Here is a 23,540-nt window from a genome sequence, read left to right on the forward strand (position 1 = left end):
TATCAGAGAGGTCTGCCTTCTGTCCCAAGCTTAAAGGGATCCCTGTCCTGTTCTCCAAGGCTTTGAAAGGAACTACCCTGCACCTTAAGATTCCAGACAGGATGGCTCTGTTCCCTACGATTCCAGAGAGGACTACCAATCTTCCAGAGGTTAAAGAGAGAATTGGTCTGCACCCCTAGGTTCAAGAAGCAGTCCTCTCTGAGAGCTGAGGCAGATCAGTCCCAAGGCTACAGAGAGGACTGCTTATGTCCTGAGATTCCAAAAAGGTCTACCTTGTGCTCAAAGGTTCCAGAGAGGACTGCACCGCACCCAGAGAATACAACAACGGACTACAAAGAATCCTGAAGATAAAGAGATGACTGCCCTGTTCCTTGAGCTTCATGAGAGAACTGCCAAGCATGTCATGGTTAAGAATAAGACTGATCTATGGCTGGATGTTCAAGTGGCAGTCCTCTCAGAGACCTGGGGCAGAGCAGTCCTAGGAGTCCAGAGAGGATTGCCCTACATCCTGAGTTTCTAGAGAGGTCTATACTATGCCCTAAGGTTCCAGACAAAACAGCCCTCTCTCCTGAGATTCATGAGAGGACTGCCTTGCAACCTCAGGTGCCAGAATTCTTGTTTGTTCTTCATTTTCTCCAGGGTTAATATGTTATATTCTGCTTTTTAATAATATTTGTAAGCATTTGTTGAATTGTTAATACTAATATTCATAGGTATTTAGTAATACTTATATTTAAGTGTATGTGTTGTTTTATCTTTGAAAGCAACCCCTACCCCCAATAAGAGGAACAGAGGGCATTTAGAGGGTGGATCCTCTTCTTGGGGGAAGGGCATGTCCATAAACATGGTTCTTTATAGAGGCCTGCGCTTCAGCCTGACATTCCAGTAAAGGAGAGTCCTGCACCCGAAGTTTAAGTGAGAACTGTCATGTTTACTGAAATTCCAGAGTCACTCCTCTCAGAAACCTCAAGACGAGCAGTACAGATTCTCCAGAGAGGCTTGCCCTGTGATGCAAGGTTCCAGAGAGGAGTGTTCTGTCTTCTGCGCTTCCGGAAAGGTGTTATGTGCATCCTGACATATCAGAGAGGTCTGCCTTCTGTCCTGAATTTAAAGGGATGTCTGCCCTGTTCTCAAAGGTTTTGGAGAGGACTACCCTGCACCTTAAGGTTCCAGACAGGATGGCTCTGTGCCCTACGATTCCAGAGAGGACTACCAATCTTCCAGAGGTTAAAGAGAGAATTGGTCTGCACCCCTAGGTTTAAGAGGCAGTCCTCTCTGAGACCTTGGGCTGATCAATGACAAGGATACAGAGAGGACTGCTTATGTCCTGAGATTCCAAAAAGGTCTACCTTGTGCTCAAAGGTTCAAGAGAGGACTGCACCGCACCCAGAGAATACAACAACGGACTACAAAAAATCCTGAAGATAAAGAGATGACTGCCCTGTTCCTTGAGCTTCATGAGAGAACTGCCAAGCATGTCATGGTTAAGAATAAGACTGATCTATGGCTGGATGTTCAAGTGGCAGTCCTCTCAGAGAACTGGGCAGAGCAGTCCTAGGAGTCCAGAGAGGATTGCCCTACATCATGAGTTTCTAGAGAGGTCTATACTATGCCCTAAGGTTCCAGACAAAACAGCCCTCTCTCCTGAGATTCATGAGAGGACTGCCCTGCAACCTCAGGTGCCAGAATTCTTGTTTGTTCTTCTTTTTCTCCAGGGTTAATATGTTATATTCTGCTTTTTAATAATATTTGTAAGCATTTGTTGAATTGTTAATACTAATATTCATAGGTATTTAGTAATACTTATATTTAAGTGTATGTGTTGTTTTATCTTTGAAAGCAACCCCTACCCCCAATAAGAGGAACAGAGGGCATTTGGAGGGTGGATCCTCTTCTTGGGGGAAGGGCATGTCCATAAACATGGTTCTTTATAGAGGCCTGCGCTTCAGCCTGACATTCCAGTAAAGGAGAGTCCTGCACCCGAAGTTTAAGTGAGAACTGTCATGTTTACTGAAATTCCAGAGTCACTCCTCTCAGAAACCTCAAGACGAGCAGTACAGATTCTCCAGAGAGGCTTGCCCTGTGATGCAAGGTTCCAGAGAGGAGTGTTCTGTGTTCTGCGCTTCCGGAAAGGTGTTATGTGCATCCTGACATATCAGAGAGGTCTGCCTTCTGTCCTGAATTTAAAGGGATGTCTGCCCTGTTCTCAAAGGTTTTGGAGAGGACTACCCTGCACCTTAAGGTTCCAGACAGGATGGCTCTGTGCCCTACGATTCCAGAGAGGACTACCAATCTTCCAGAGGTTAAAGAGAGAATTGGTCTGCACCCCTAGGTTCAAGAGGCAGTCCTCTCTGAGACCTTGGGCTGATCAATGACAAGGATACAGAGAGGACTGCTTATGTCCTGAGATTCCAAAAAGGTCTACCTTGTGCTCAAAGGTTCAAGAGAGGACTGCACCGCACCCAGAGAATACAACAACGGACTACAAAGAATCCTGAAGATAAAGAGATGACTGCCCTGTTCCTTGAGCTTCATGAGAGAACTGCCAAGCATGTCATGGTTAAGAATAAGACTGATCTATGGCTGGATGTTCAAGTGGCAGTCCTCTCAGAGACCTGGGGCAGAGCAGTCCTAGGAGTCCAGAGAGGATTGCCCTACATCCTGAGTTTCTAGAGAGGTCTATACTATGCCCTAAGGTTCCAGACAAAACAGCCCTCTCTCCTGAGATTCATGAGAGGACTGCCCTGCAACCTCAGGTGCCAGAATTCTTGTTTGTTCTTCTTTTTCTCCAGGGTTAATATGTTATATTCTGCTTTTTAATAATATTTGTAAGCACTTGTTGAATTGTTAATACTAATATTCATAGGTATTTAGTAATACTTATATTTAAGTGTATGTGTTGTTTTATCTTTGAAAGCAACCCCTACCCCCAATAAGAGGAACAGAGGGCATTTGGAGGGTGGATCCTCTTCTTGGGGGAAGGGCATGTCCATAAACATGGTTCTTTATAGAGGCCTGCGCTTCAGCCTGACATTCCAGTAAAGGAGAGTCCTGCACCCGAAGTTTAAGTGAGAACTGTCATGTTTACTGAAATTCCAGAGTCACTCCTCTCAGAAAACTCAAGACAAGCAGTACAGATTCTCCAGAGAGGCTTGCCCTGTGATGCAAGGTTCCAGAGAGGAGTGTTCTGTGTTCTGCGCTTCCGGAAAGGTGTTATGTGCATCCTGACATATCAGAGAGGTCTGCCTTCTGTCCCAAGCTTAAAGGGATCCCTGTCCTGTTCTCAAAGGCTTTGAAAGGAACTACACTGCACCTTAAGATTCCAGACAGGATGGCTCTGTTCCCTACGATTCCAGAGAGGACTACCAATCTTCCAGAGGTTAAAGAGAGGATTGGTCTACACCCCTAGGTTCAAGAGGCAGTCCTCTCTGAGAGCTGAGGCAGATCAGTCCCAAGGCTACAGAGAGGACTGCTTATGTCCTGAGATTCCAAAAAGGTCTGCCTTGTGCTCAAAGGTTCCAGAGAGGACTGCACCGCACCCAGAGAATACAACAATGGACTACAAAGAATCCTGAAGATAAAGAGATGACTGCCCTGTTCCTTGAGCTTCATGAGAGAACTGCCAAGCATGTCATGGTTAAGAATAAGACTGATCTATGGCTGGATGTTCAAGTGGCAGTCCTCTCAGAGACCTGGGGCAGAGCAGTCCTAGGAGTCCAGAGAGGATTGCCCTACATCCTGAGTTTCTAGAGAGGTCTATACTATGCCCTAAGGTTCCAGACAAAACAGCCCTCTCTCCTGAGATTCATGAGAGGACTGCCCTGCAACCTCAGGTGCCAGAATTCTTGTTTGTTCTTCTTTTTCTCCAGGGTTAATATGTTATATTCTGCTTTTTAATAATACTTTTAAGCATTTGTTGAATTGTTAATATTAATATTCATAGGTATTTAGTAATACTTATATTTAAGTGTATGTGTTGTTTTATCTTTGAAAGCAACCCCTACCCCCAATAAGAGGAACAGAGGGCATTTGGAGGGTAGATCCTCTTCTTGGGGGAAGGGCATGTCCATAAACATGGTTCTTTATAGAGGCCTGCGCTTCAGCCTGACATTCCAGTAAAGGAGAGTCCTGCACCCGAAGTTTAAGTGAGAACTGTCATGTTTACTGAAATTCCAGAGTCACTCCTCTCAGAAACCTCAAGACGAGCAGTACAGAGTCTCCAGAGAGGCTTGCCCTGTGATGCAAGGTTCCAGAGAGGAGTGTTCTGTGTTCTGCGGTTCCGGAAAGGTGTTATGTGCATCCTGACATATCAGAGAGGTCTGCCTTCTGTCCCAAGCTTAAAGGGATCCCTGTCCTGTTCTCCAAGGCTTTGAAAGGAACTACCCTGCACCTTAAGATTCCAGACAGGATGGCTCTGTTCCCTACGATTCCAGAGAGGACTACCAATCTTCCAGAGGTTAAAGAGAGAATTGGTCTGCACCCCTAGGTTCAAGAGGCAGTCCTCTCTGAGAGCTGAGGCAGATCAGTCCCAAGGCTACAGAGAGGACTGCTTATGTCCTGAGATTCCAAAAAGGTCTACCATGTGCTCAAAGGTTCCAGAGAGGACTGCACCGCACCCAGAGAATACAACAACGGACTACAAAGAATCCTGAAGATAAAGAGATGACTGCCCTGTTCCTTGAGCTTCATGAGAGAACTGCCAAGCATGTCATGGTTAAGAATAAGACTGATCTATGGCTGGATGTTCAAGTGGCAGTCCTCTCAGAGACCTGGGGCAGAGCAGTCCTAGGAGTCCAGAGAGGATTGCCCTACATCCTGAGTTTCTAGAGAGGTCTATACTATGCCCTAAGGTTCCAGACAAAACAGCCCTCTCTCCTGAGATTCATGAGAGGACTGCCTTGCAACCTCAGGTGCCAGAATTCTTGTTTGTTCTTCATTTTCTCCAGGGTTAATATGTTATATTCTGCTTTTTAATAATATTTGTAAGCATTTGTTGAATTGTTAATACTAATATTCATAGGTATTTAGTAATACTTATATTTAAGTGTATGTGTTGTTTTATCTTTGAAAGCAACCCCTACCCCCAATAAGAGGAACAGAGGGCATTTAGAGAGTGGATCCTCTTCTTGGGGGAAGGGCATGTCCATAAACATGGTTCTTTATAGAGGCCTGCGCTTCAGCCTGACATTCCAGTAAAGGAGAGTCCTGCACCCGAAGTTTAAGTGAGAACTGTCATGTTTACTGAAATTCCAGAGTCACTCCTCTCAGAAACCTCAAGACGAGCAGTACAGATTCTCCAGAGAGGCTTGCCCTGTGATGCAAGGTTCCAGAGAGGAGTGTTCTGTGTTCTGCGCTTCCGGAAAGGTGTTATGTGCATCCTGACATATCAGAGAGGTCTGCCTTCTGTCCTGAATTTAAAGGGATGTCTGCCCTGTTCTCAAAGGTTTTGGAGAGGACTACCCTGCACCTTAAGGTTCCAGACAGGATGGCTCTGTGCCCTACGATTCCAGAGAGGACTACCAATCTTCCAGAGGTTAAAGAGAGAATTGGTCTGCACCCCTAGGTTCAAGAGGCAGTCCTCTCTGAGACCTTGGGCTGATCAATGACAAGGATACAGAGAGGACTGCTTATGTCCTGAGATTCCAAAAAGGTCTACCTTGTGCTCAAAGGTTCAAGAGAGAACTGCACCGCACCCAGAGAATACAACAACGGACTACAAAGAATCCTGAAGATAAAGAGATGACTGCCCTGTTCCTTGAGCTTCATGAGAGAACTGCCAAGCATGTCATGGTTAAGAATAAGACTGATCTATGGCTGGATGTTCAAGTGGCAGTCCTCTCAGAGACCTGGGGCAGAGCAGTCCTAGGAGTCCAGAGAGGATTGCCCTACATCATGAGTTTCTAGAGAGGTCTATACTATGCCCTAAGGTTCCAGACAAAACAGCCCTCTCTCCTGAGATTCATGAGAGGACTGCCCTGCAACCTCAGGTGCCAGAATTCTTGTTTGTTCTTCTTTTTCTCCAGGGTTAATATGTTATATTCTGCTTTTTAATAATATTTGTAAGCACTTGTTGAATTGTTAATACTAATATTCATAGGTATTTAGTAATACTTATATTTAAGTGTATGTGTTGTTTTATCTTTGAAAGCAACCCCTACCCCCAATAAGAGGAACAGAGGGCATTTGGAGGGTGGATCCTCTTCTTGGGGGAAGGGCATGTCCATAAACATGGTTCTTTATAGAGGCCTGCGCTTCAGCCTGACATTCCAGTAAAGGAGAGTCCTGCACCCGAAGTTTAAGTGAGAACTGTCATGTTTACTGAAATTCCAGAGTCACTCCTCTCAGAAACCTCAAGACGAGCAGTACAGATTCTCCAGAGAGGCTTGCCCTGTGATGCAAGGTTCCAGAGAGGAGTGTTCTGTGTTCTGCGCTTCCGGAAAGGTGTTATGTGCATCCTGACATATCAGAGAGGTCTGCCTTCTGTCCTGAATTTAAAGGGATGTCTGCCCTGTTCTCAAAGGTTTTGGAGAGGACTACCCTGCACCTTAAGGTTCCAGACAGGATGGCTCTGTGCCCTACGATTCCAGAGAGGACTACCAATCTTCCAGAGGTTAAAGAGAGAATTGGTCTGCACCCCTAGGTTCAAGAGGCAGTCCTCTCTGAGACCTTGGGCTGATCAATGACAAGGATACAGAGAGGACTGCTTATGTCCTGAGATTCCAAAAAGGTCTACCTTGTGCTCAAAGGTTCAAGAGAGGACTGCACCGCACCCAGAGAATACAACAACGGACTACAAAGAATCCTGAAGATAAAGAGATGACTGCCCTGTTCCTTGAGCTTCATGAGAGAACTGCCAAGCATGTCATGGTTAAGAATAAGACTGATCTATGGCTGGATGTTCAAGTGGCAGTCCTCTCAGAGACCTGGGGCAGAGCAGTCCTAGGAGTCCAGAGAGGATTGCCCTACATCCTGAGTTTCTAGAGAGGTCTATACTATGCCCTAAGGTTCCAGACAAAACAGCCCTCTCTCCTGAGATTCATGAGAGGACTGCCCTGCAACCTCAGGTGCCAGAATTCTTGTTTGTTCTTCTTTTTCTCCAGGGTTAATATGTTATATTCTGCTTTTTAATAATATTTGTAAGCACTTGTTGAATTGTTAATACTAATATTCATAGGTATTTAGTAATACTTAAATTTAAGTGTATGTGTTGTTTTATCTTTGAAAGCAACCCCTACCCCCAATAAGAGGAACAGAGGGCATTTGGAGGGTGGATCCTCTTCTTGGGGGAAGGGCATGTCCATAAACATGGTTCTTTATAGAGGCCTGCGCTTCAGCCTGACATTCCAGTAAAGGAGAGTCCTGCACCCGAAGTTTAAGTGAGAACTGTCATGTTTACTGAAATTCCAGAGTCACTCCTCTCAGAAACCTCAAGACGAGCAGTACAGATTCTCCAGAGAGGCTTGCCCTGTGATGCAAGGTTCCAGAGAGGAGTGTTCTGTGTTCTGCGCTTCCGGAAAGGTGTTATGTGCATCCTGACATATCAGAGAGGTCTGCCTTCTGTCCTGAATTTAAAGGGATGTCTGCCCTGTTCTCAAAGGTTTTGGAGAGGACTACCCTGCACCTTAAGGTTCCAGACAGGATGGCTCTGTGCCCTACGATTCCAGAGAGGACTACCAATCTTCCAGAGGTTAAAGAGAGAATTGGTCTGCACCCCTAGGTTCAAGAGGCAGTCCTCTCTGAGACCTTGGGCTGATCAATGACAAGGATACAGAGAGGACTGCTTATGTCCTGAGATTCCAAAAAGGTCTACCTTGTGCTTAAAGGTTCAAGAGAGGACTGCACCGCACCCAGAGAATACAACAACGGACTACAAAGAATCCTGAAGATAAAGAGATGACTGCCCTGTTCCTTGAGCTTCATGAGAGAACTGCCAAGCATGTCATGGTTAAGAATAAGACTGATCTATGGCTGGATGTTCAAGTGGCAGTCCTCTCAGAGACCTGGGGCAGAGCAGTCCTAGGAGTCCAGAGAGGATTGCCCTACATCATGAGTTTCTAGAGAGGTCTATACTATGCCCTAAGGTTCCAGACAAAACAGCCCTCTCTCCTGAGATTCATGAGAGGACTGCCCTGCAACCTCAGGTGCCAGAATTCTTGTTTGTTCTTCTTTTTCTCCAGGGTTAATATGTTATATTCTGCTTTTTAATAATATTTGTAAGCACTTGTTGAATTGTTAATACTAATATTCATAGGTATTTAGTAATACTTATATTTAAGTGTATGTGTTGTTTTATCTTTGAAAGCAACCCCTACCCCCAATAAGAGGAACAGAGGGCATTTGGAGGGTGGATCCTCTTCTTGGGGGAAGGGCATGTCCATAAACATGGTTCTTTATAGAGGCCTGCGCTTCAGCCTGACATTCCAGTAAAGGAGAGTCCTGCACCCGAAGTTTAAGTGAGAACTGTCATGTTTACTGAAATTCCAGAGTCACTCCTCTCAGAAACCTCAAGACGAGCAGTACAGATTCTCCAGAGAGGCTTGCCCTGTGATGCAAGGTTCCAGAGAGGAGTGTTCTGTGTTCTGCGCTTCCGGAAAGGTGTTATGTGCATCCTGACATATCAGAGAGGTCTGCCTTCTGTCCTGAATTTAAAGGGATGTCTGCCCTGTTCTCAAAGGTTTTGGAGAGGACTACCCTGCACCTTAAGGTTCCAGACAGGATGGCTCTGTGCCCTACGATTCCAGAGAGGACTACCAATCTTCCAGAGGTTAAAGAGAGAATTGGTCTGCACCCCTAGGTTCAAGAGGCAGTCCTCTCTGAGACCTTGGGCTGATCAATGACAAGGATACAGAGAGGACTGCTTATGTCCTGAGATTCCAAAAAGGTCTACCTTGTGCTCAAAGGTTCAAGAGAGGACTGCACCGCACCCAGAGAATACAACAACGGACTACAAAGAATCCTGAAGATAAAGAGATGACTGCCCTGTTCCTTGAGCTTCATGAGAGAACTGCCAAGCATGTCATGGTTAAGAATAAGACTGATCTATGGCTGGATGTTCAAGTGGCAGTCCTCTCAGAGACCTGGGGCAGAGCAGTCCTAGGAGTCCAGAGAGGATTGCCCTACATCCTGAGTTTCTAGAGAGGTCTATACTATGCCCTAAGGTTCCAGACAAAACAGCCCTCTCTCCTGAGATTCATGAGAGGACTGCCCTGCAACCTCAGGTGCCAGAATTATTGTTTGTTCTTCTTTTTCTCCAGGGTTAATATGTTATATTCTGCTTTTTAATAATATTTGTAAGCACTTGTTGAATTGTTAATACTAATATTCATAGGTATTTAGTAATACTTAAATTTAAGTGTATGTGTTGTTTTATCTTTGAAAGCAACCCCTACCCCCAATAAGAGGAACAGAGGGCATTTGGAGGGTGGATCCTCTTCTTGGGGGAAGGGCATGTCCATAAACATGGTTCTTTATAGAGGCCTGCGCTTCAGCCTGACATTCCAGTAAAGGAGAGTCCTGCACCCGAAGTTTAAGTGAGAACTGTCATGTTTACTGAAATTCCAGAGTCACTCCTCTCAGAAACCTCAAGACGAGCAGTACAGATTCTCCAGAGAGGCTTGCCCTGTGATGCAAGGTTCCAGAGAGGAGTGTTCTGTGTTCTGCGCTTCCGGAAAGGTGTTATGTGCATCCTGACATATCAGAGAGGTCTGCCTTCTGTCCTGAATTTAAAGGGATGTCTGCCCTGTTCTCAAAGGTTTTGGAGAGGACTACCCTGCACCTTAAGGTTCCAGACAGGATGGCTCTGTGCCCTACGATTCCAGAGAGGACTACCAATCTTCCAGAGGTTAAAGAGAGAATTGGTCTGCACCCCTAGGTTCAAGAGGCAGTCCTCTCTGAGACCTTGGGCTGATCAATGACAAGGATACAGAGAGGACTGCTTATGTCCTGAGATTCCAAAAAGGTCTACCTTGTGCTTAAAGGTTCAAGAGAGGACTGCACCGCACCCAGAGAATACAACAACGGACTACAAAGAATCCTGAAGATAAAGAGATGACTGCCCTGTTCCTTGAGCTTCATGAGAGAACTGCCAAGCATGTCATGGTTAAGAATAAGACTGATCTATGGCTGGATGTTCAAGTGGCAGTCCTCTCAGAGACCTGGGGCAGAGCAGTCCTAGGAGTCCAGAGAGGATTGCCCTACATCATGAGTTTCTAGAGAGGTCTATACTATGCCCTAAGGTTCCAGACAAAACAGCCCTCTCTCCTGAGATTCATGAGAGGACTGCCCTGCAACCTCAGGTGCCAGAATTCTTGTTTGTTCTTCTTTTTCTCCAGGGTTAATATGTTATATTCTGCTTTTTAATAATATTTGTAAGCACTTGTTGAATTGTTAATACTAATATTCATAGGTATTTAGTAATACTTATATTTAAGTGTATGTGTTGTTTTATCTTTGAAAGCAACCCCTACCCCCAATAAGAGGAACAGAGGGCATTTGGAGGGTGGATCCTCTTCTTGGGGGAAGGGCATGTCCATAAACATGGTTCTTTATAGAGGCCTGCGCTTCAGCCTGACATTCCAGTAAAGGAGAGTCCTGCACCCGAAGTTTAAGTGAGAACTGTCATGTTTACTGAAATTCCAGAGTCACTCCTCTCAGAAACCTCAAGACGAGCAGTACAGATTCTCCAGAGAGGCTTGCCCTGTGATGCAAGGTTCCAGAGAGGAGTGTTCTGTGTTCTGCGCTTCCGGAAAGGTGTTATGTGCATCCTGACATATCAGAGAGGTCTGCCTTCTGTCCTGAATTTAAAGGGATGTCTGCCCTGTTCTCAAAGGTTTTGGAGAGGACTACCCTGCACCTTAAGGTTCCAGACAGGATGGCTCTGTGCCCTACGATTCCAGAGAGGACTACCAATCTTCCAGAGGTTAAAGAGAGAATTGGTCTGCACCCCTAGGTTCAAGAGGCAGTCCTCTCTGAGACCTTGGGCTGATCAATGACAAGGATACAGAGAGGACTGCTTATGTCCTGAGATTCCAAAAAGGTCTACCTTGTGCTCAAAGGTTCAAGAGAGGACTGCACCGCACCCAGAGAATACAACAACGGACTACAAAGAATCCTGAAGATAAAGAGATGACTGCCCTGTTCCTTGAGCTTCATGAGAGAACTGCCAAGCATGTCATGGTTAAGAATAAGACTGATCTATGGCTGGATGTTCAAGTGGCAGTCCTCTCAGAGACCTGGGGCAGAGCAGTCCTAGGAGTCCAGAGAGGATTGCCCTACATCCTGAGTTTCTAGAGAGGTCTATACTATGCCCTAAGGTTCCAGACAAAACAGCCCTCTCTCCTGAGATTCATGAGAGGACTGCCCTGCAACCTCAGGTGCCAGAATTCTTGTTTGTTCTTCTTTTTCTCCAGGGTTAATATGTTATATTCTGCTTTTTAATAATATTTGTAAGCACTTGTTGAATTGTTAATACTAATATTCATAGGTATTTAGTAATACTTATATTTAAGTGTATGTGTTGTTTTATCTTTGAAAGCAACCCCTACCCCCAATAAGAGGAACAGAGGGCATTTGGAGGGTGGATCCTCTTCTTGGGGGAAGGGCATGTCCATAAACATGGTTCTTTATAGAGGCCTGCGCTTCAGCCTGACATTCCAGTAAAGGAGAGTCCTGCACCCGAAGTTTAAGTGAGAACTGTCATGTTTACTGAAATTCCAGAGTCACTCCTCTCAGAAACCTCAAGACAAGCAGTACAGATTCTCCAGAGAGGCTTGCCCTGTGATGCAAGGTTCCAGAGAGGAGTGTTCTGTGTTCTGCGCTTCCGGAAAGGTGTTATGTGCATCCTGACATATCAGAGAGGTCTGCCTTCTGTCCCAAGCTTAAAGGGATCCCTGTCCTGTTCTCAAAGGCTTTGAAAGGAACTACACTGCACCTTAAGATTCCAGACAGGATGGCTCTGTTCCCTACGATTCCAGAGAGGACTACCAATCTTCCAGAGGTTAAAGAGAGGATTGGTCTACACCCCTAGGTTCAAGAGGCAGTCCTCTCTGAGAGCTGAGGCAGATCAGTCCCAAGGCTACAGAGAGGACTGCTTATGTCCTGAGATTCCAAAAAGGTCTACCTTGTGCTCAAAGGTTCCAGAGAGGACTGCACCGCACCCAGAGAATACAACAATGGACTACAAAGAATCCTGAAGATAAAGAGATGACTGCCCTGTTCCTTGAGCTTCATGAGAGAACTGCCAAGCATGTCATGGTTAAGAATAAGACTGATCTATGGCTGGATGTTCAAGTGGCAGTCCTCTCAGAGACCTGGGGCAGAGCAGTCCTAGGAGTCCAGAGAGGATTGCCCTACATCCTGAGTTTCTAGAGAGGTCTATACTATGCCCTAAGGTTCCAGACAAAACAGCCCTCTCTCCTGAGATTCATGAGAGGACTGCCTTGCAACCTCAGGTGCCAGAATTCTTGTTTGTTCTTCATTTTCTCCAGGGTTAATATGTTATATTCTGCTTTTTAATAATATTTGTAAGCATTTGTTGAATTGTTAATACTAATATTCATAGGTATTTAGTAATACTTATATTTAAGTGTATGTGTTGTTTTATCTTTGAAAGCAACCACTACCCCCAATAAGAGGAACAGAGGGCATTTGGAGGGTGGATCCTCTTCTTGGGGGAAGGGCATGTCCATAAACATGGTTCTTTATAGAGGCCTGCGCTTCAGCCTGACATTCCAGTAAAGGAGAGTCCTGCACCCGAAGTTTAAGTGAGAACTGTCATGTTTACTGAAATTCCAGAGTCACTCCTCTCAGAAACCTCAAGACGAGCAGTACAGAGTCTCCAGAGAGGCTTGCCCTGTGATGCAAGGTTCCAGAGAGGAGTGTTCTGTGTTCTGCGGTTCCGGAAAGGTGTTATGTGCATCCTGACATATCAGAGAGGTCTGCCTTCTGTCCCAAGCTTAAAGGGATCCCTGTCCTGTTCTCCAAGGCTTTGAAAGGAACTACCCTGCACCTTAAGATTCCAGACAGGATGGCTCTGTTCCCTACGATTCCAGAGAGGACTACCAATCTTCCAGAGGTTAAAGAGAGAATTGGTCTGCACCCCTAGGTTCAAGAGGCAGTCCTCTCTGAGAGCTGAGGCAGATCAGTTCCAAGGCTACAGAGAGGACTGCTTATGTCCTGAGATTCCAAAAAGGTCTACCTTGTGCTCAAAGGTTCCAGAGAGGACTGCACCGCACCCAGAGAATACAACAACGGACTACAAAGAATCCTGAAGATAAAGAGATGACTGCCCTGTTCCTTGTGCTTCATGAGAGAACTGCCAAGCATGTCATGGTTAAGAATAAGACTGATTTATGGCTGGATGTTCAAGTGGCAGTCCTCTCAGAGACCTGGGGCAGAGCAGTCCTAGGAGTCCAGAGAGGATTGCCCTACATCCTGAGTTTCTAGAGAGGTCTATACTATGCCCTAAGGTTCCAGACAAAACAGCCCTCTCTCCTGAGATTCATGAGAGGACTGCCTTGCAACCTCAGGTGCCAGAATTCTTGTTTGTTCTTCATTTTCTCCAGGGTTAATATGTTATATTCTGCTTTTTAATAATATTTGTAAGCATTTGTTGAATTGTTAATACTAATATTCATAGGTATTTAGTAATACTTATATTTAAGTGTATGTGTTGTTTTATCTTTGAAAGCAACCCCTACCCCCAATAAGAGGAACAGAGGGCATTTGGAGGGTGGATCCTCTTCTTGGGGGAAGGGCATGTCCATAAACATGGTTCTTTATAGAGGCCTGCGCTTCAGCCTGACATTCCAGTAAAGGAGAGTCCTGCACCCGAAGTTTAAGTGAGAACTGTCATGTTTACTGAAATTCCAGAGTCACTCCTCTCAGAAACCTCAAGACGAGCAGTACAGATTCTCCAGAGAGGCTTGCCCTGTGATGCAAGGTTCCAGAGAGGAGTGTTCTGTGTTCTGCGGTTCCGGAAAGGTGTTATGTGCATCCTGACATATCAGAGAGGTCTGCCTTCTGTCCTGAATTTAAAGGGTTGTCTGCCCTGTTCTCAAAGGTTTTGGAGAGGACTACCCTGCACCTTAAGGTTCCAGACAGGATGGCTCTGTGCCCTACGATTCCAGAGAGGACTACCAATCTTCCAGAGGTTAAAGAGAGAATTGGTCTGCACCCCTAGGTTCAAGAGGCAGTCCTCTCGGAGACCTTGGGCTGATCAATGACAAGGATACAGAGAGGACTGCTTATGTCCTGAGATTCCAAAAAGGTCTGCCTTGTGCTCAAAGGTTCAAGAGAGGACTGCACGGCACCCAGAGAATACAACAACGGACTACAAAGAATCCTGAAGATAAAGAAATGACTGCCCTGTTCCTTGAGCTTCATGAGAGAACTGCCAAGCATGTCATGGTTGAGAATAAGACTGATCTATGGCTGGATGTTCAAGTGGCAGTCCTCTCAGAGACCTGGGGCAGAGCAGTCCTAGGAGTCCAGAGAGGATTGCCCTACATCCTGAGTTTCTAGAGAGGTCTATACTATGCCCTAAGGTTCCAGACAAAACAGCCCTCTCTCCTGAGATTCATGAGAGGACTGCCCTGCAACCTCAGGTGCCAGAATTCTTGTTTGTTCTTCTTTTTCTCCAGGGTTAATATGTTATATTCTGCTTTTTAATAATATTTGTAAGCATTTGTTGAATTGTTAATACTAATATTCATAGGTATTTAGTAATACTTATATTTAAGTGTATGTGTTGTTTTATCTTTGAAAGCAACCCCTACCCCCAATAAGAGGAACAGAGGGCATTTGGAGGGTTGATCCTCTTCTTGGGGGAAGGGCATGTCCATAAACATGGTGCTTTAAGAGGTCTGCGCTTCAACCTGACATTCCAGTAAAGGAGAGTCCTGCACCCGAAGGTTCAAGTGAGAAGTGTCATGTTTACTGAAACTCCAGAGTCACTCCTCTCAGAAACCTCAAGACGAGCAGTACAGATTCTCCAGAGAGGCTTGCCCTGTGATGCAAGGTTCCAGAGAGGAGTGTTCTGTGTTCTGCAGTTCCGGAAAGGTGTTATGTGCATCCTGACATATCAGAGAGGTCTGCCTTCTGTCCTGAATTTAAAGGGTTGTCTGCCCTGTTCTCAAAGGTTTTGGAGAGGACTACCCTGCACCTTAAGGTTCCAGACAGGATGGCTCTGTGCCCTACGATTCCAGAGAGGACTACCAATCTTCTAGAGGTTAAAGAGAGAATTGGTCTGCACCCCTAGGTTCAAGAGGCAGTCCTCTCTGAGACCTTGGGCTGATCAATGACAAGGATACAGAGAGGACTGCTTATGTCCTGAGATTCCAAAAAGGTCTGCCTTGTGCTCAAAGGTTCAAGAGAGGACTGCACCGCACCCAGAGAATACAACAACGGACTACAAAGAATCCTGAAGATAAAGAGATGACTGCCCTGTTCCTTGAGCTTCATGAGAGAACTGCCAAGCATGTCATGGTTAAGAATAAGACTGATCTATGGCTGGATGTTCAAGTGGCAGTCCTCTCAGAGACCTGGGGCAGAGCAGTCCTAGGAGTCCAGAGAGGATTGCCCTACATCCTGAGTTTCTAGAGAGGTCTATACTATGCCCTAAGGTTCCAGACAAAACAGCCCTCTCTCCTGAGATTCATGAGAGGACTGCCCTGCAACCTCAGGTGCCAGAATTCTTGTTTGTTCTTCATTTTCTCCAGGGTTAATATGTTATATTCTGCTTTTTAATAATATTTGTAAGCATTTGTTGAATTGTTAATACTAATATTCATAGGTATTTAGTAATACTTATATTTAAGTGTATGTGTTGTTTTATCTTTGAAAGCAACCCCTACCCCCAATAAGAGGAACAGAGGGCATTTGGAGGGTGGATCCTCTTCTTGGGGGAAGGGCATGTCCATAAACATGGTTCTTTATAGAGGCCTGCGCTTCAGCCTGACATTCCAGTAAAGGAGAGTCCTGCACCCGAAGTTTAAGTGAGAACTGTCATGTTTACTGAAATTCCAGAGTCACTCCTCTCAGAAACCTCAAGACGAGCAGTACAGATTCTCCAGAGAGGCTTGCCCTGTGATGCAAGGTTCCAGAGAGGAGTGTTCTGTGTTCTGCGGTTCCGGAAAGGTGTTATGTGCATCCTGACATATCAGAGAGGTCTGCCTTCTGTCCTGAATTTAAAGGGTTGTCTGCCCTGTTCTCAAAGGTTTTGGAGAGGACTACCCTGCACCTTAAGGTTCCAGACAGGATGGCTCTGTGCCCTACGATTCCAGAGAGGACTACCAATCTTCCAGAGGTTAAAGAGAGAATTGGTCTGCACCCCTAGGTTCAAGAGGCAGTCCTCTCGGAGACCTTGGGCTGATCAATGACAAGGATACAGAGAGGACTGCTTATGTCCTGAGATTCCAAAAAGGTCTGCCTTTTGCTCAAAGGTTCAAGAGAGGACTGCACCGCACCCAGAGAATACAACAACGGACTACAAAGAATCCTGAAGATAAAGAAATGACTGCCCTGTTCCTTGAGCTTCATGAGAGAACTGCCAAGCATGTCATGGTTGAGAATAAGACTGATCTATGGCTGGATGTTCAAGTGGCAGTCCTCTTAGAGACCTGGGGCAGAGCAGTCCTAGGAGTCCAGAGAGGATTGCCCTACATCCTGAGTTTCTAGAGAGGTCTATACTATGCCCTAAGGTTCCAGACAAAACAGCCCTCTCTCCTGAGATTCATGAGAGGACTGCCCTGCAACCTCAGGTGCCAGAATTCTTGTTTGTTCTTCTTTTTCTCCAGGGTTAATATGTTATAATCTGCTTTTAGATAATATTTGTAAGCATTTGTTGAATTGTTAATACTAATATTCATAGGTATTTAGTAATACTTATATTTAAGTGTATGTGTTGTTTTATCTTTGAAAGCAACCCCTACCCCCAATAAGAGGAACAGAGGGCATTTGGAGGGTGGATCCTCTTCTTGGGGGAAGGGCATGTCCATAAACATGGTTCTTTATAGAGGCCTGCGCTTCAGCCTGACATTCCAGTAAAGGAGAGTCCTGCACCCGAAGTTTAAGTGAGAACTGTCATGTTTACTGAAATTCCAGAGTCACTCCTCTCAGAAACCTCAAGACGAGCAGTACAGAGTCTCCAGAGAGGCTTGCCCTGTGATGCAAGGTTCCAGAGAGGAGTGTTCTGTGTTCTGCGGTTTCGGAAAGGTGTTATGTGCATCTTGACATATCAGAGAGGTCTGCCTTCTGTCCCAAGCTTAAAGTATTCCCTGTCCTGTTCTCCAAGGCTTTGAAAGGAACTACCCTGCACCTTAAGATTCCAGACAGGATGGCTCTGTTCCCTACGATTCCAGAGAGGACTACCAATCTTCTAGAGGTTAAAGAGAGAATTGGTCTGCACCCCTAGGTTCAAGAGGCAGTCCTCTCTGAGAGCTGAGGCAGATCAGTCCCAAGGCTACAGAGAGGACTGCTTATGTCCTGAGATTCCAAAAAGGTCTACCTTGTGCTCAAAGGTTCCAGAGAGGACTGCACCGCACCCAGAGAATACAACAACGGACTACAAAGAATCCTGAAGATAAAGAGATGACTGCCCTGTTCCTTGAGCTTCATGAGAGAACTGCCAAGCATGTCATGGTTAAGAATAAGACTGATCTATGGCTGGATGTTCAAGTGGCAGTCCTCTCAGAGACCTGGGGCAGAGCAGTCCTAGGAGTCCAGAGAGGATTGCCCTACATCCTGAGTTTCTAGAGAGGTCTATACTATGCCCTAAGGTTCCAGACAAAACAGCCCTCTCTCCTGAGATTCATGAGAGGACTGCCCTGCAACCTCAGGTGCCAGAATTCTTGTTTGTTCTTCTTTTTCTCCAGGGTTAATATGTTATATTCTGCTTTTTAATAATATTTGTAAGCATTTGTTGAATTGTTAATACTAATATTCATAGGTATTTAGTAATACTTATATTTAAGTGTATGTGTTGTTTTATCTTTGAAAGCAACCCCTACCCCCAATAAGAGGAACAGAGGGCATTTGGAGGGTGGATCCTCTTCTTGGGGGAAGGGCATGTCCATAAACATGGTTCTTTATAGAGGCCTGCGCTTCAGCCTGACATTCCAGTAAAGGAGAGTCCTGCACCCGAAGTTTAAGTGAGAACTGTCATGTTTACTGAAATTCCAGAGTCACTCCTCTCAGAAACCTCAAGACGAGCAGTACAGATTCTCCAGAGAGGCTTGCCCTGTGATGCAAGGTTCCAGAGAGGAGTGTTCTGTGTTCTGCGCTTCCGGAAAGGTGTTATGTGCATCCTGACATATCAGAGAGGTCTGCCTTCTGTCCTGAATTTAAAGGGATGTCTGCCCTGTTCTCAAAGGTTTTGGAGAGGACTACCCTGCACCTTAAGGTTCCAGACAGGATGGCTCTGTGCCCTACGATTCCAGAGAGGACTACCAATCTTCCAGAGGTTAAAGAGAGAATTGGTCTGCACCCCTAGGTTCAAGAGGCAGTCCTCTCTGAGACCTTGGGCTGATCAATGACAAGGATACAGAGAGGACTGCTTATGTCCTGAGATTCCAAAAAGGTCTACCTTGTGCTCAAAGGTTCAAGAGAGGACTGCACCGCACCCAGAGAATACAACAACGGACTACAAAGAATCCTGAAGATAAAGAGATGACTGCCCTGTTCCTTGAGCTTCATGAGAGAACTGCCAAGCATATCATGGTTAAGAATAAGACTGATCTATGGCTGGATGTTCAAGTGGCAGTCCTCTCAGAGACCTGGGGCAGAGCAGTCCTAGGAGTCCAGAGAGGATTGCCCTACATCCTGAATTTCTAGAGAGGTCTATACTATGCCCTAAGGTTCCAGACAAAACAGCCCTCTCTCCTGAGATTCATGAGAGGACTGCCCTGCAACCTCAGGTGCCAGAATTCTTGTTTGTTCTTCTTTTTCTCCAGGGTTAATATGTTATATTCTGCTTTTTAATAATATTTGTAAGCACTTGTTGAATTGTTAATATTAATATTCATAGGTATTTAGTAATACTTATATTTAAGTGTATGTGTTGTTTTATCTTTGAAAGCAACCCCTACCCCCAATAAGAGGAACAGAGGGCATTTGGAGGGTGGATCCTCTTCTTGGGGGAAGGGCATGTCCATAAACATGGTTCTTTATAGAGGCCTGCGCTTCAGCCTGACATTCCAGTAAAGGAGAGTCCTGCACCCGAAGTTTAAGTGAGAACTGTCATGTTTACTGAAATTCCAGAGTCACTCCTCTCAGAAACCTCAAGACGAGCAGTACAGATTCTCCAGAGAGGCTTGCCCTGTGATGCAAGGTTCCAGAGAGGAGTGTTCTGTGTTCTGCGCTTCCGGAAAGGTGTTATGTGCATCCTGACATATCAGAGAGGTCTGCCTTCTGTCCTGAATTTAAAGGGATCCCTGCCCTGTTCTCAAAGGTTTTGGAGAGGACTACCCTGCACCTTAAGGTTCCAGACAGGATGGCTCTGTGCCCTACGATTCCAGAGAGGACTACCAATCTTCCAGAGGTTAAAGAGAGAATTGGTCTGCACCCCTAGGTTCAAGAGGCAGTCCTCTCTGAGACCTTGGGCTGATCAATGACAAGGATACAGAGAGGACTGCTTATGTCCTGAGATTCCAAAAAGGTCTACCTTGTGCTCAAAGGTTCAAGAGAGGACTGCACCGCACCCAGAGAATACAACAACGGACTACAAAGAATCCTGAAGATAAAGAGATGACTGCCCTGTTCCTTGAGCTTCATGAGAGAACTGCCAAGCATGTCATGGTTAAGAATAAGACTGATCTATGGCTGGATGTTCAAGTGGCAGTCCTCTCAGAGACCTGGGGCAGAGCAGTCCTAGGAGTCCAGAGAGGATTGCCCTACATCCTGAATTTCTAGAGAGGTCTATACTATGCCCTAAGGTTCCAGACAAAACAGCCCTCTCTCCTGAGATTCATGAGAGGACTGCCCTGCAACCTCAGGTGCCAGAATTCTTGTTTGTTCTTCTTTTTCTCCAGGGTTAATATGTTATATTCTGCTTTTTAATAATATTTGTAAACACTTGTTGAATTGTTAATATTAATATTCATAGGTATTTAGTAATACTTATATTTAAGTGTATGTGTTGTTTTATCTTTGAAAGCAACCCCTACCCCCAATAAGAGGAACAGAGGGCATTTGGAGGGTGGATCCTCTTCTTGGGGGAAGGGCATGTCCATAAACATGGTTCTTTATAGAGGCCTGCGCTTCAGCCTGACATTCCAGTAAAGGAGAGTCCTGCACCCGAAGTTTAAGTGAGAACTGTCATGTTTACTGAAATTCCAGAGTCACTCCTCTCAGAAACCTCAAGACAAGCAGTACAGATTCTCCAGAGAGGCTTGCCCTGTGATGCAAGGTTCCAGAGAGGAGTGTTCTGTGTTCTGCGCTTCCGGAAAGGTGTTATGTGCATCCTGACATATCAGAGAGGTCTGCCTTCTGTCCCAAGCTTAAAGGGATCCCTGTCCTGTTCTCAAAGGCTTTGAAAGGAACTACACTGCACCTTAAGATTCCAGACAGGATGGCTCTGTTCCCTACGATTCCAGAGAGGACTACCAATCTTCCAGAGGTTAAAGAGAGGATTGGTCTACACCCCTAGGTTCAAGAGGCAGTCCTCTCTGAGAGCTGAGGCAGATCAGTCCCAAGGCTACAGAGAGGACTGCTTATGTCCTGAGATTCCAAAAAGGTCTACCTTGTGCTCAAAGGTTCCAGAGAGGACTGCACCGCACCCAGAGAATACAACAATGGACTACAAAGAATCCTGAAGATAAAGAGATGACTGCCCTGTTCCTTGAGCTTCATGAGAGAACTGCCAAGCATGTCATGGTTAAGAATAAGACTGATCTATGGCTGGATGTTCAAGTGGCAGTCCTCTCAGAGACCTGGGGCAGAGCAGTCCTAGGAGTCCAGAGAGGATTGCCCTACATCCTGAGTTTCTAGAGAGGTCTATACTATGCCCTAAGGTTCCAGACAAAACAGCCCTCTCTCCTGAGATTCATGAGAGGACTGCCCTGCAACCTCAGGTGCCAGAATTCTTGTTTGTTCTTCTTTTTCTCCAGGGTTAATATGTTATATTCTGCTTTTTAATAATATTTGTAAACACTTGTTGAATTGTTAATATTAATATTCATAGGTATTTAGTAATACTTATATTTAAGTGTATGTGTTGTTTTATCTTTGAAAGCAACCCCTACCCCCAATAAGAGGAACAGAGGGCATTTGGAGGGTGGATCCTCTTCTTGGGGGAAGGGCATGTCCATAAACATGGTTCTTTATAGAGGCCTGCGCTTCAGCCTGACATTCCAGTAAAGGAGAGTCCTGCACCCGAAGTTTAAGTGAGAACTGTCATGTTTACTGAAATTCCAGAGTCACTCCTCTCAGAAACCTCAAGACAAGCAGTACAGATTCTCCAGAGAGGCTTGCCCTGTGATGCAAGGTTCCAGAGAGGAGTGTTCTGTGTTCTGCGCTTCCGGAAAGGTGTTATGTGCATCCTGACATATCAGAGAGGTCTGCCTTCTGTCCCAAGCTTAAAGGGATCCCTGTCCTGTTCTCAAAGGCTTTGAAAGGAACTACACTGCACCTTAAGATTCCAGACAGGATGGCTCTGTTCCCTACGATTCCAGAGAGGACTACCAATCTTCCAGAGGTTAAAGAGAGGATTGGTCTACACCCCTAGGTTCAAGAGGCAGTCCTCTCTGAGAGCTGAGGCAGATCAGTCCCAAGGCTACAGAGAGGACTGCTTATGTCCTGAGATTCCAAAAAGGTCTACCTTGTGCTCAAAGGTTCCAGAGAGGACTGCACCGCACCCAGAGAATACAACAATGGACTACAAAGAATCCTGAAGATAAAGAGATGACTGCCCTGTTCCTTGAGCTTCATGAGAGAACTGCCAAGCATGTCATGGTTAAGAATAAGACTGATCTATGGCTGGATGTTCAAGTGGCAGTCCTCTCAGAGACCTGGGGCAGAGCAGTCCTAGGAGTCCAGAGAGGATTGCCCTACATCCTGAGTTTCTAGAGAGGTCTATACTATGCCCTAAGGTTCCAGACAAAACAGCCCTCTCTCCTGAGATTCATGAGAGGACTGCCCTGCAACCTCAGGTGCCAGAATTCTTGTTTGTTCTTCTTTTTCTCCAGGGTTAATATGTTATATTCTGCTTTTTAATAATACTTGTAAGCATTTGTTGAATTGTTAATATTAATATTCATAGGTATTTAGTAATACTTATATTTAAGTGTATGTGTTGTTTTATCTTTGAAAGCAACCCCTACCCCCAATAAGAGGAACAGAGGGCATTTGGAGGGTAGATCCTCTTCTTGGGGGAAGGGCATGTCCATAAACATGGTTCTTTATAGAGGCCTGCGCTTCAGCCTGACATTCCAGTAAAGGAGAGTCCTGCACCCGAAGTTTAAGTGAGAACTGTCATGTTTACTGAAATTCCAGAGTCACTCCTCTCAGAAACCTCAAGACGAGCAGTACAGAGTCTCCAGAGAGGCTTGCCCTGTGATGCAAGGTTCCAGAGAGGAGTGTTCTGTGTTCTGTGGTTCCGGAAAGGTGTTATGTGCATCCTGACATATCAGAGAGGTCTGCCTTCTGTCCCAAGCTTAAAGGGATCCCTGTCCTGTTCTCCAAGGCTTTGAAAGGAACTACCCTGCACCTTAAGATTCCAGACAGGATGGCTCTGTTCCCTACGATTCCAGAGAGGACTACCAATCTTCCAGAGGTTAAAGAGAGAATTGGTCTGCACCCCTAGGTTCAAGAGGCAGTCCTCTCTGAGAGCTGAGGCAGATCAGTCCCAAGGCTACAGAGAGGACTGCTTATGTCCTGAGATTCCAAAAAGGTCTACCATGTGCTCAAAGGTTCCAGAGAGGACTGCACCGCACCCAGAGAATACAACAACGGACTACAAAGAATCCTGAATATAAAGAGATGACTGCCCTGTTCCTTGAGCTTCATGAGAGAACTGCCAAGCATGTCATGGTTAAGAATAAGACTGATCTATGGCTGGATGTTCAAGTGGCAGTCCTCTCAGAGACCTGGGGCAGAGCAGTCCTAGGAGTCCAGAGAGGATTGCCCTACATCCTGAGTTTCTAGAGAGGTCTATACTATGCCCTAAGGTTCCAGACAAAACAGCCCTCTCTCCTGAGATTCATGAGAGGACTGCCTTGCAACCTCAGGTGCCAGAATTCTTGTTTGTTCTTCATTTTCTCCAGGGTTAATATGTTATATTCTGCTTTTTAATAATATTTGTAAGCATTTGTTGAATTGTTAATACTAATATTCATAGGTATTTAGTAATACTTATATTTAAGTGTATGTGTTGTTTTATCTTTGAAAGCAACCACTACCCCCAATAAGAGGAACAGAGGGCATTTGGAGGGTGGATCCTCTTCTTGGGGGAAGGGCATGTCCATAAACATGGTTCTTTATAGAGGCCTGCGCTTCAGCCTGACATTCCAGTAAAGGAGAGTCCTGCACCCGAAGTTTAAGTGAGAACT

Source organism: Mixophyes fleayi, chromosome 2 (assembly GCF_038048845.1).
Source record: "Mixophyes fleayi isolate aMixFle1 chromosome 2, aMixFle1.hap1, whole genome shotgun sequence".
NCBI lineage: Eukaryota > Metazoa > Chordata > Amphibia > Anura > Limnodynastidae > Mixophyes > Mixophyes fleayi.